At 44.2% G+C, this 13,055-nt stretch overlaps 1 protein-coding gene across 2 annotated transcripts in view; it reads left to right on the top strand.

Annotated features, from left to right (window-relative positions):
• Slc39a14 (solute carrier family 39 member 14) overlaps positions 1-13,055 on the top strand; it is a 47,227-nt gene that overhangs the window by 272 nt on the left and 33,900 nt on the right. The window lies entirely within an intron of this gene.

The following is a 13,055-nucleotide window of genomic DNA, read 5'->3' as shown; positions in this document are numbered from 1 at the left end:
TGGCCGCGGGCCCCACTGCCCGGACCTGCCCGGCTGCAGGGTGAGGGCGCAGAGCGGACGCGCAGGATGGGCACCCGCGACGCACCTCCAGGCTTGGAGGGCACCGGGTGGGGGGTCGGGGGTGCTCAAAGACCGGGAGACTCTCGGGGTATCGCGCACTCCGGGGCGGCCGGGTCCCAGTGGCACCTGGCAGCGGTGCCGCGATGGCGAGGGGGAGGTCACATTGAGGTCCCCTAGGCTGGACTGCCTGGGATGTGTGAGTCAGACAAGGGCACCCAGAATGTCGATAGCCGAGCGGAAAGGTTGAGAAACGCTTCCTGGAGCCTGGGAACACGGAGCGCAGGGTCAGAGAAAAAGCATCGTGGATGAGCAAATCCGATGCCCTGCCCCAGGACAGGTCTGATGGGGCTCCGGTGTCTGGACTTTGCTTTCCAGGAACTGTGTACCCCATCACCCACCAGACCATCTAACAGCTGAAGATCAATGCCCCAAATGTTCTAGCTGAAGCTGGTGCACGGCAGAAGGGGTACCGATCTAAGCCTGGCTAACCGCGAGGATGGCTCTTTGGTTATTTTTGGTCGGTACTGACCAAGTTAGGTAGTTTGGTTCAGGCTGCCCCCTTTTGGTGTTTTAGGGCTATGGGACAAAATAGCCATTCAAGCGTTTTCACCATGTGATCCTGAGGGCCAATTAAGCGAGGAAAATATCCTCTGCTCTAGGTTGTGGGTTCACTTTTAAGAATCTTAGTGTCCGAGTGAAAAGATTGGCTTCTCTAGATAATTAAATGACGTGTGTGTCCTAGGGGAGCCTGAGTATGACTTGGTGAGGGGCTGAGTGCTCTCCTGTGGGGAGGAGGAGGGACAGGAGTGCTTTGACCCTACCCTTTCTTCTGGAGCAGCTTGGATTTGGATTTATGGCTTTAGTGCCCTTCCCAGGAGATCTGCCATTGGGATAGATGCCCTGCTGGGGGTGGGTGGTGATACTAGGGTAGAGAGGGGACTGGTAGTGGGGAGGCCACCCTGCCTCTATTTGGGTTCAGCTCCTAACTTGCTCTGCAACCTTGGGGATGGCTCAGGTCAGCACTAAGATCAGATTGGATCTCTTATCCACAGTATGTACATGAAATTCTGTAACCCTTACCTCTTAAAACACAAGCCCTAAAAACTGAGAGGAACTTGTCTCTTCCTTGTTGAATAAGGGGAAGAATGTCTAGAATCATAAATTTCAGTAGTTGGAATTAAAGTCACATATTCCCTTTCTTCTTGGAGGCTTAGGTGGTTTTCCATAAGTGGTGGGGAACACAAGAGATATTGTAGTGTTCTCTTTCTGTGACTGCTTTGCAGGTGTGACTAGGGCACTGAACACTGGAGTGGGGAGACCCTGGGTATTGTCTTTTCTTTCAGAAAGATAGGACCAGAGCCTTCTTCCTGCTTAATCTAACTTTTTTTTTTTTGGAGGGGGACCTGGGATTCAACTCAGGGGTGCTCGATCACTGAGCCATATCCCCAGCCCTGTTTTGTATTTTATTTAGAGACAGGGTCTTACTGAGTTGCCTAGCACCTCGCTGTTGCTGAGGCTGACTTTGAACTTGAAATCCTCCTGCTTCAGCCTCCTGGGCTACTGGGATTACAAGCACAGGCCCTGCTTAATCTAACTTTTATTGCTTACCTGGCCTTTGGGACCCTGGGGGTGGGGGCAGTGCAGGAGAGGGAGATGAGAGCCAGCTATCAACTGAGAAACCAACAAACCTGAGGGAGTAGTGGCTGGGTATATTGGCCTTGTCATTTAGGCAAGAAGAGGAGCAGGAATTGTGGACTCCTTGAGGGTATGAGAGCTCTGTGACTCTCAGAGCAAAAATCTAAACCCAGCATTGCTTCAGGAAGAAGAGCTAAGTTCAATGTACAGGGGCTGGTCTGGGTCCTGTGACAGCCACTATGGTGGGTCAGGAAGAAGGCCTGTCCCCTGCCTTCCAATGTAGACTCTTGGTGGGAAGAAAGAGCACCAGATTAAGAGTAAGGTGGCAAAACCAGAGCACTCTCTCAGTAGAGATGTGCTGGGCGATGGGTGGAGGGTGGAGTCAGCCAGGTGGGCCTGTGTCTAAATCCTGGCCCTATCACTGTCCAGCAGGGGACATTTCTTAACCTTTGTGGGTCTATTCTTATTGCCTTGTGGCACTTTGAGATTGTGCCTAGAGCAGGTAGAGGCCTCTTTGTCATCTTTATCATCTTTGTAGGATGGAGTGGGCTATTTAGGGGTCACAGAAGCTGATAGGCAGATTGAGTTTAGGGCTGGTCTGAGCTCAGACATAGGACGGATTCACCTCTTTAGTACCTGGGCACAACTTCCCTGCCATTCTGGGTGGTCCACTTTTCCATGGCCTGATAGGGATTAGCCCACACTGGGCACTCTTAGGGAAAAGATATGTTTTCTACCATTAATTCTGGAAACTACTTTGATTTCTTCAGAGAAGAAATACTCCTCCACTGGGCCAATGATGGCCAGGAAGGACTCACAATACCTGTGTGCGTGTGTGTGTTTATGCACATGTGTGTACACGCGTACACACTATATGTATGAGTCATGGGGCTGTTCCTGTTTTCAAATCCTTTCTACCTTCTTCCTCTTTCCTTACCTTCTCACACTCCATAATTGGGCCATGTCAAATATCAGCAGGCTTGGGATCCACGTTGTGCTGCCGTGAGTTGATTGTGTATGTTGGGAATTGGGACCTCCCTCTCCCCACTCTGCCAGAGTAATTCCTCCTGTTCCCACTTGACACCTGAACACCTGGTGCCTTTGCAGAACCACAGACTTAGCATGTTACCTGGAGGGGCTTTGTTTTAAAATGAAAGACACTAGATCCAGAGATGCTAATTGGTGCCTTGAGTCACCAGTTACTCTGAGGAATACCAAAGAAATGTTTTACTTTCATTCATAAACTTGATGAAATTGCCAGTAGTCCCAGTCTTTTCCTTGGAACATGGAGGGAGAGAGGTCAGTTGTCCCTGCATATATTTGGGGTGAAAGATGGTCTTTGTTTCTGCCACAGGCGTTTCTTCTGGGAGAGTCTCCTACTTCTTTTTCTTTGCAGACTCCCTGGTAATAGGGGCATATGTGAGAAAGGGTCGCATTGTGTGTGTGCAGGACACAGACACACTAGATGTCTGCAGTAGGCCCTCTCTGACCTCGAGAGTCTTGGCAGGTTGTCAGACTGCCAGGTGATAAGGGGGTCCAGAGTCTACTAACATGGGACTGCTGCCAGCCAGGGCCTTATGCCTGCCCTACCACAAGGGCTCTGAACCCCTGCTGCCATGGAGTCTCCCAGAGGGGGCTTTTAGTTGGGCCCAACTGAGACCTGGAGGCAGAGCTGCCTGCCGGGCCCTCCAACCTGCACTAGGCCAGGAGCCTGCCTAGAGGCCAGACAGCCACAGAATCCTGCCTAGGGAGCCTGGCGGGCCCAGCCTGGGAAACCTAAGTCCCTGCCTTGGCAACAGAGGTCTGACGGTTCTCAGGCCTCCTAACCTTCTTACAGCATCAAGTCCCAGAGAGTCCTGGAGTTTGATGGAATGAGAAGGTGACAGTCCTAAATTTATAGCATTCAGTATTTGTTCTTAGTAAAAAAGTTCTGTTAAAAGTTAGGAATTTATGACCAGCACAGTGGTACATGCCTGTAATCCCAGCTGCTTGGGGAGAATCTCAAGTTCAAAGCCCAGCCGCAGCAATTTAGCAGGGGTCCAAGCAACTCAATGAGACTGTGTCTCTAAATAAAAATATTAAATTGGACTAGTGATGTGGTTCAGTGGTTAAGCACCCCTGGGTTCAATCCTGGTTAAAAAAAAAGGGGGGGGAGGGGGAATTTAAGTTAAAAACTTATTTTAAGTAATACATCTCAAAAAACACTTATTTTTACTCACCAAGATTTTTTTCCCCCTTTGCAGTGCTGGGGATCAAACCCAGGGCCTGAAGCATGTGCTCTATCACTGCAGTCTACCCCAACCCTTTCTAGATTGTGTTTAGGGCCAACTAAAAATAAAAGGTCTTTTATTTGAGTCTCTAGGTTTTTTATTAGACTTCCAAATTGTATGTAAAAATTGCACCTTCATCCATCACCTGTGATTCCCTGATTTCTTTGTTAAGGTTTTTAACTAGGCTCTATATTCACATAGTTCAAAGATCAAAACAGTGAAAATCAAAAATAAAACTGCCCCTCCCTTTTGTAAATGCTCTAAGTGTCTAGACATCAGTCTGTCAGGCACCTTTTGCACACAGCAGCTGTATCAGCTCTTTCCACATGTGCACATGGAAGATTCTTACCATTTTTCTCTGTAGCTGCATGGGGTTCCATACTATGGAAATACTGTCTTTTTTTAACCACCCCCGCACCGCCCCCGCCTTGGGTTGTTTTCACTATTTTCCCATTATTTACAATGCTGCAATGATTAACTTTATACAAGTGGCATTGCCTATGTTTATGACTGGAATAAATTCTATGAAGTGGAAATGCTGGGTAAAAGGTGAAATACAACTATTTAATTAGCTTCCATTTTTTTAAAAAAGTGAATATTTAAGATATTTGCAAATCATATTTAGAATCCTACTTCTTTTATACACACACCTGATTTAATTGTAATTTAATTTGTAACTAGTCTTTTTTTTCTTTCCTGTCTGGGGTTTGAACCCAGGGGCATTCTTCTGGGCTACATCCCTAGCCTTCCCCCACCTTTTTTTTAAACCAGGGATTGAACCCAGGGATGCTTAACCACTGAGCCACATCCCCAGCCCTTTTTTGTATTTTATTAGTGGCAGGGTCTCACTGTGTTGCTTAGGGCTTTGCTAAGTTTGAACTTCCGATTCTCCTGCTTCAGCCTCCCGAGCTGCTGGGATTACAGGAGTGCCACTACGCCCATCTGTGAAAAGTCTTTCTAGATTAGGCATTTTCATACTTTTGGATCCTAGAATCCCTTAATATTTGCTTTTGTGTGGGTATTTACTATATTAAAAATTCAAACTGAGAAATTCAGAAATAGTTATTAGTTCATTTAAAACAACAAAAATAAAGCCATTATGTTAGAAAGTATATCTATTATGTGCTGTAAAATAACTATTTTCCAAAATTAAAAGAGTAGTGAAAGCCGGGCAAGGTGGCACACACCTGAAATCCCAGCGACTCGGGAGACTGAGGCAGGAGGATCGAAAGTTCAAAGCAAGGCTCAGCAACTTAGCAAGGCCTTAAGTAACTTAGACCCTGTCTGAAAATTAAAAAAGGGCTAGGGATGCAGCTCAGTGGTTAAGCACTCCTGGGTAAAAGCCCCAGTACATCAGAAACAAACAAACCTATGTTCAGAGTCCTGAGAACAAACTTGAGTTAATCTCTGGAGACATTATTTATATCCTATTATTTCCTAAAATTTCCAGAAATTTCTGGAAAATTCAAGACTATACAGGCACAGGTTTGCCACACGTTACACCACATATCATTTCAATTTGAAAAATGAGAGTGAAAAAGCATTTAATGTCTTAATATTATAATACAATAGTTTTTATCTCGGGGACCCCTACTAAAATCTTAGAATTGCTGTTCTCCATCACTTAAATTTAATTTTCATAGAAATGAGAACTCTTCTTTCATTTCATATTCAGTTTCTATTTAAATGAATTATAATCATAAAAGTAAGTAGAACCAGCATACAGAGGTTTGAGCATAGGCCCAATTGGCTTTTGACAAATGGCTCCCCAGTGGTGAGGGGCTTAGCAAAAACCCAGTGGAGCTCATCTAAGAGTCTGCTCCATGAAGACAGGCCAGATCCCACTCCATCCCCAAGTTTGTAAAGTGAGTGTGGGGAGCGCCTGATGCCCTGAGGTGGTGTTTATTGAGCTCCAGTGACTGGAACAGATGAGGTACTCAACCAGGCCCATGGAGGGGCAGGAATGGTCTGGAAGCATCCTGTGAGCAGAACTGGGCCAAGTTCTGAGAGTGAGGAAGACGGGAGAGGGAGCAGGGTCCTGCCAAGAAAGGTCATGTGAATACTTTAGAGTGGCCAGCTAGGCCAAGTGGCTGAAGGGAAGAGAAGTTGGGTCCAAAATCTTTGCAGGATTCAGTCTAAAGAACTCTGAGCTATTTCCACATCAAACACCGACTGCTCTGTGTCAGTAGCCCTGTCCTGGAGGTCCGGCTCTTATCCTGAGCAACCCTGTGACCCCAAGTCCATGTTCCCTCCACCAGTCCACTGAACTCCAACCTCCTGCCTCTTCCCTGGGCCTCCGAAGCATATCACACCTTCCTTTCCAGCCTACCTGAGCAGTCCTCGCAAGTCCTCCAGACACTATTCAGTTCCACAAATCCCCCAGATAGTTGTTTGGTATTTTTGTAAACTACATTTTCTTATTATCAAAAATAATGCATGCTTATTATAAATAAAAGTAGAATATGAAGGGAAAGTCTATGATCCTGCTGTCTGAGGCAGTCTCCTTTAGCATATTGGCATCTTTCCTTGGAGTTGCTTTTTATGGTCCGAGTGGGTACATATTAATTCTTACTTTTTTTTTTTTTTTGGTACAGGGGATTGAACTGAGGGGCACTCAACCACTGAGCCCCAGCCCCCAGCCCTATTTTGTATTTTATTTAGAGACAGGGTCTCACTGAGTTGCTTAGCACCTCGCCTGGATTACAGGCAAGCCCTGGGATTATGGGCGTTCGCCACCGCACCCAGCCCACGTCTTACCTATGCATCAGAATTTCTCCCTATTAAGTCTGTCTTACAGCTGAATCATAATTTACTCGACTATTTCCTTTTATTTTTAAATTTTAGACTTTTTATTTTGAATTTACATGTACCAAAAAGTTGCAAAAATAGATTCCTATGGCGTAGTACACTTATCGAGAGCAAGTCAACATTGGCACAGTGTTGTCACCAGGATCTTCATAATGTCCTTTTTCTGTTCTAGGATCTGAATTGTCATCCTCCATTGCTTTTAGTTTTTTTCTCTTTAGTGTCTCCTCCAAATTGGTTCCCCAGCTTTCCTTGTTAGAATTCCATACATTTTGAGCAACCCCGCCACAAGAATGATCTTGCATCTTTTCCAGAGCATGGTAACGAGGCATTCATCATTGGTGGTGTCTTTTTTTTTTGCGGGGGGGAGTGCTGGGGGTTGCACCTGAGTCCTTTCCCATGCTCAGCCCCTGCCTGCTCAGTGGGTCTTCTTACTGGTGCTGTTTACCTGATCACCTTTTTTTTCCACACTGGAAAAGTTACTGTCTTGCTCTTGCTTTGCACTTTCAGGCAGTGCTTTGAGTCACTGCAATTCTCTTTCTTCTTGTGCTTTCATCCTCTAATTTTAGCACCCATCTGTGCATCTCTTGCAACAATGATTACTGTGGTATTTGCCTAACGATTTTCTATTTTCCTTCCATATTTATCAATTGGGAATCTACCCCATTTATATCAGATTTTATTATATAACTTAAAATCTTGTATGATCATTATTTGTGGCTCAGATTGTTTCAGCTCTGGCCGTCTTAAGAGCTCCTTTTTTTTGTCTCCTGTGGGGTTTTGTTTTTTGTTTTGTTTTGTTTTTTTGGTAAGCCCCTGATTTTTTCTGTGGGCCGGGGATGCTGGGGATTGAATTCAGGGCACTATACCACCGAGTGAGCTATACCCTTAGTCCCAGTCCTTTTTTTTTTTTTTTTGAGACAGGATCTCCCTAAGTGACTGAGGCTGTCCTCAAATTTATGATCCTCCTACCTTGACCATCTGAGTCACTGGGATTACAGGTGTGTGCCACCACAATGGCTTCTATTTATGTCATTTTATTTTTTATTTATTTTGTTGTGCTATAAGGTATTCCTTGCTTATCCTGTCACTTCCTTGCCCCAGCCCTAGCGTCTTCCACTTCTCCAAGGAGCTTATTATTAAAGAATGGTGTTTAGAAACTAAGATGTGTTTGCTTACTGTGCTTATTGCTACTGGGATTACTTTTGTTTCTAGGCCTCTTGGCAGAGAAAGCTGGGAAGCAGATGTACACCAACCTGTGCACACCAATTTCTGTATCTGAATACACAGGTTTGGGGCTGGGGTTGTGGCTCAGCGATAGAGCGCTCGCCTAGCACGTACGAGGCCCTGGGTTCGATCCTCATCACCACATATAAATAAATAAAATAAAGGTATTGTGTCAGTTACAACTAAAACACACACACACACACACACATATAAGCAGGTTTATACTGGTATTTATAACAATCTTTAGTTTTATTTTAGTCTTTCCCCTTTTGTTCTGTATAACTTCTTTCTCTAAAAACAGTGAAAAACCCTCCTAATCATTTTTGTAATGTTGGGTGGTAGGTTTTTTCTGATCGTTTTGCTTCAGTCATTAGGATGCTGATCTAATTTACTTGACTCTGTTCACCTTTTTTTCTTTTTTAATATTTATTTTTTAGTTGTAGTTGGACACAATACCTTTATTTATTTTTATGTGGTGCTGAGGATCCAGCCTAGGGCTTTGCACATGCTAGGTGAGTGCTGTACCACTGAGCCCCAACCCCAGCCTAATCCACTCACCTTTTATATGACAGAATGCGGAGACAGAGGTGAGCACCCCTGATTAACATGGGGTTCTGCATCTAGAGCTGTCCTGGGATACACTGAATGTTCTGTCAATGTCTCCCTTCTTTTTTTTTTGTAGTTGTAGGTGGAAAGCATGCCTTATATTTTGTTTCCTTTTTATGTGGTGCTAAGGGTCGAACCCAGTGCCTCACACATGCTAAGCAAGTGCTCTGCCATTGAGCCACAACCGCAGCCCCTCAATGTCTCCCTGCTGAATGCCCTTTCAGATCTGCACTCACACGACTTTACTCCTTCTCCATCACTTGCTGCTCTCCTAAGCAACACTCCTGTCTGGTTCCTAGCTTCAGAATTCACTTAACACATAGAACTCACTGTACCTTGATGTTAGAAGCCAGAAGGGCTGTCTGGTGCAAGGTCAGAAGCAATTACCACTCATTTCCACGATTACTGTTCTTAGTGGGCATGTATTTGAAATTGATAGTGGGTTGGGTTAATTGGATGTTAACTTGACCAGGAAGAAGTACAGAGGTCCAGTGCTCTGCCTGTGACCAGATCTTGTCATTTTCTACTCCGGAGAGTGAAGGTCTGTCTGTCAGAACAGGCAAGCTTATTAGTACAGCACACTTAGTGGTTTAAATCTACACCCATTTATCATTTCACAGTTCTATTCTGGGCATTGGCTGGGCATAGTGGTGCACACCTTATAATCTTAGTGACTCGGGAGACTGAGGCAGGAGAATTATAAGTTTGAGGCCAGCCTTAGCAACTTAGCAAGACTGTCTCTCAAAATAAGTAAAATGGACTGGGTTCAGTCCCCAGTACCAAAATAAAAAAAAAAAAAAAAAAAAAAAAAAAAANAAAAAAAAAAAAAAAAAAAAAAAAAAAATAAAAAAATCTGGGCATTGTGTGACTGGCTTCTTTGCTGAGGGTTCCACAAAACCATAAGGTACACAAAGACAAGGGTCACTGGGGTTTTATTGTCCTCTGGAATGGGTGTGTGGGGCTCTGCCAAGTTCACGTGACTCCTTGTGGCTACAGGACTGATCCCCACTTTCTTGTTGGTGGCCTGACAGGAACCACTTTCGGTTCCTAGAACACCCTCACTTTTACTTCTCTATCTTCTTTTTTTTGGTACTGGGAATTAAACCGCCTAGCCACTAAGCCACATCCCCATCCCTTTTTATATTTTATTTAGAGTTGCTTAAGGTCTTACTAAGTTGCTGAGGCTGGCTTTGAACTCATGATCTTCCTGCCCCAGCCTCTCAAGCCGCTGGGATTACAGATATGCACCACTCTTCCCAGCTTCCTTCCCTATCTTAATGTCAACTAAGAACTGCAAAATCCCTTTGGCAGATAATGCAGTATAATCAGTCTTGTGTTTACAGGTCCTGCCCATACACAAAGGCAAGGGTCACTGGGGTCATCTTGAATTCTGTGAACCATAGCTAAAGTGATCTAGCCTTAATTCAAGCATCAGAATGTTTACTTAGTATATTAGTTTCTGAGGGCTGCCTTAACCAGTAACCACAGACTCGGTGGCTTAAAACAACAGGGATGTACTCTCTGGCAGTTCTAGAAGCCAGAAGTCTGAAATCAAGGTGTGGGCAGGTCCTTCCAGCAGAACCTCTGGGAGAAATCCTCCTGTGCCTTTTCCAGCTGCTGGTAGCTCTTGGCATTCCTTGACCCGGTGCTATGCCAGTGCAGTTCCTGCCTCCGTCTTCACATGTGTGTCTCTGAACACCAGGTTGACTTCATCTTGAGATCCTTGTCTGATTTCCTCAGCAAAGCCCCTGCAGCTCAGTCAGGTTATGTTCTCTGTCAGGACATGAATTTGGGGGGAATACTATCCAAATACTGCACCTGGGATGTGAGAGAATGGCCTTTGTAAACCCTGGTCCATGGAGCTACTGAAGAGAAGGGAGATTTCTTCCAGACTGAAAGTGGACCTGGTCGCCGTGGGGGTCAAGGTCCAGCTTCACACACAACCCCTACGTCTTCTTGTTGGCTCGGCTCTGAAAACCCCATGGAGAGGCCTGATGTTCTGGATCCAGGTGTTTTGCAGTACCAACACCTGTAGAAAAGGCTGTTGAGTGTGACAATGTCCCTGCAGAATGGACAGGGCTGAAGTTGTGGGTCCCTTCTGCAGGGAGGGAAAACTGAGTCCACAGTGTCCAGGTGAGTCACAGAATGCTGTTGCTAGAGGGGACTTCAGGCTGTAAATCCAGCAGTTCTGAAATGTCAGCCTAGTGCTCCAGCCAGTTCAAGGCTGGTATATGGAAGTAGGAGTATAAACATGGTGGGTCTCACCTAGGCACCTGTGATCAGAAGAACTGAGGTGAGACACTCCCTCTACCTGTGGCCAGGTTAGGGAACCATGTACAGGTCCTAACTGCAGCTGAGGACTGGCATCTACCTCCAAGTGAAGATCTTCAAACAAGGGGAGAAAAAGTCTCCCTACTAGTTATCAGTAAACCTTTACCTTGTTGAAAGTTAACTTTGTGTGTGTGTAATTCTGGGGATTGAACCTGAGGCCTTGCACCTACTAGGCAACGCTAAGCTGACCTCAAATTAGTAATCCTCCTGCCTCAGCCTCCCAAGTAGCTGGGTTATAGGCATGTGCCACTGTGCCCAGCTTTGTAGTATGTCTTTGAGCAAGTTGTTCTATCCTTGGTCTCAGTATCTTCATCTGTACTATGGGGATGATACCACATATCCTCAATAATAAGATGCTTTTAGTTATTGTTTTAAAATTATTTATTATTGGGCTGGGGCTGTTGCTTAGTGGCAGAGTGCTTGCTTAGCATGTGTGAGGCACTGGGTTCGATCCTTAGCACCACATAAAGAGAAACAAATAAAATAAAGGCATCCTGTTCATCTACAACTACAAAAAAATTTTTTTTAATTATTTTAAAAAGTTACCTAACAGAATTTTTATTTTTTCAAGCTTAAAAATATATATTTTTTTAATACTGATTACTTGAACCCAGGGACACTTTCTCACTAACATGCCTCTTCAGTCCTTCTCTTAAAATTGTACTTTGAGACAAGGTCTTGCTAAGTTGCCCAGGCCAGCCTTGAACCGTGATCTTCCTGGCACAGCCTCCTAAGGAGCTGGGTTACAGGTGTGCACCACTCCCCCAGCTAAACTGATATTGCTTTAATGTTTCTGAAATAGGGAGGCGTCTCATTGATGGGTACATGTAATGCAGTGTTTTTTGTTTTGTGGGTTTTTTTTTTAATCTAATCTGAAAAACTGTCCTCAATACCTCTTCTAATTAGGGAAGGACTATAGGATCTCTCTTAGTGATGTGGTCGGGAAGATCAAATGAAATAATGCAAACAAAATAATGCTTAGCACAGTGCCCGGCAGACAACAATCAGTCCCAGAAATTGTTACTACGATTATTATGAAATTAAGGAGGAAAGGACGGCGTAGAAGTTGAGAAGTGAATGGCAGTACAGCCAGTGCTGGTTTGGGTAGATGGTTGAAGCATCTAGAGGTTCTGAGTCTGGGGCCAGTGTTCCTGCTCAGTGATGCCAATGGAAACCCAGACCCTTCCCACTCTATCCGCTGTGCCTTTCTTCACATATAGGGCTTTGTCCTTGTGCTTATCACTTTCCTTGGACAAGAAGGAGGAGGGGAAAGAGGTGGCATCCACATGAGCTGCAGCAGCCATTGGCCTCTCCCAGTGTCAAGGACGTATTTACCTCTCTTAGTGTTCATGAATACCACAACCCAGGTTTGCAAAGAAGATAGATCATGCACTAAACCATATTGAATGGGCTAACTGACTATTTAGAAAAAATAAAGTTAGGGTCTTTTCTTAAATTATGACAAACTAAGTTCTAGATGGGTTAGAGATTTAAATTTTAAAATATAAGAAAATACAGGTGTATATGTTTATAAATTAAGGGTGGGAAGGCATTTTCTAACATGCTACATACAAAGGGAGAAACCTTGGGGGTGTAGCTCGTGGTAGAGTACTTACCTACCTAGTAAGTTCATGAGGCCTTGAGTTTTATCCCCCCAAATTTTATAACTGAAATAAAAATCTTAGAGGAAAAGTGTGATATGTTTGACTTTCCCTCCATTTAAAAATTGTCTCACTAATACCAGGTACTAAAATTCAAAGACAAATAATTAATTGAGAAGAATATTTGAACTTGTGACAAGGTTAATATTTCCACCATACAATAAAATCTTAAATAAACCTATTAAAAAAAATGAATGCAGCTCAGGAAAAGTGGACAAAGGAAAGTAATAAGCAGTTTGTAAAGCAGAAATATAAGGGTTTGTGAATCTAAAAATGGGTTTAGCTAACTAGTAATCAAAGAATGCAGAGGAAAAGAGCTGTAAGAACACATTAGCAGAGATGGAATGTCATTTATTTCTATTTATTTATTTACTTAGGTGCTGGGGATTGAATCCAGGGGCATTCCACCACTGAGCCACATCCCCAACTAGCTTTTTTTTTTTTTTTTTTTTTTTTTTTT

This window comes from Marmota marmota, unplaced genomic scaffold (genome assembly GCF_001458135.2).
Source record: "Marmota marmota marmota unplaced genomic scaffold, marMar, whole genome shotgun sequence".
Lineage (NCBI taxonomy): Eukaryota > Metazoa > Chordata > Mammalia > Rodentia > Sciuridae > Marmota > Marmota marmota.
The sequence above is the reverse complement of the archived record's forward strand: the minus strand, read 5'-3'. Positions and strand labels throughout refer to the sequence as shown.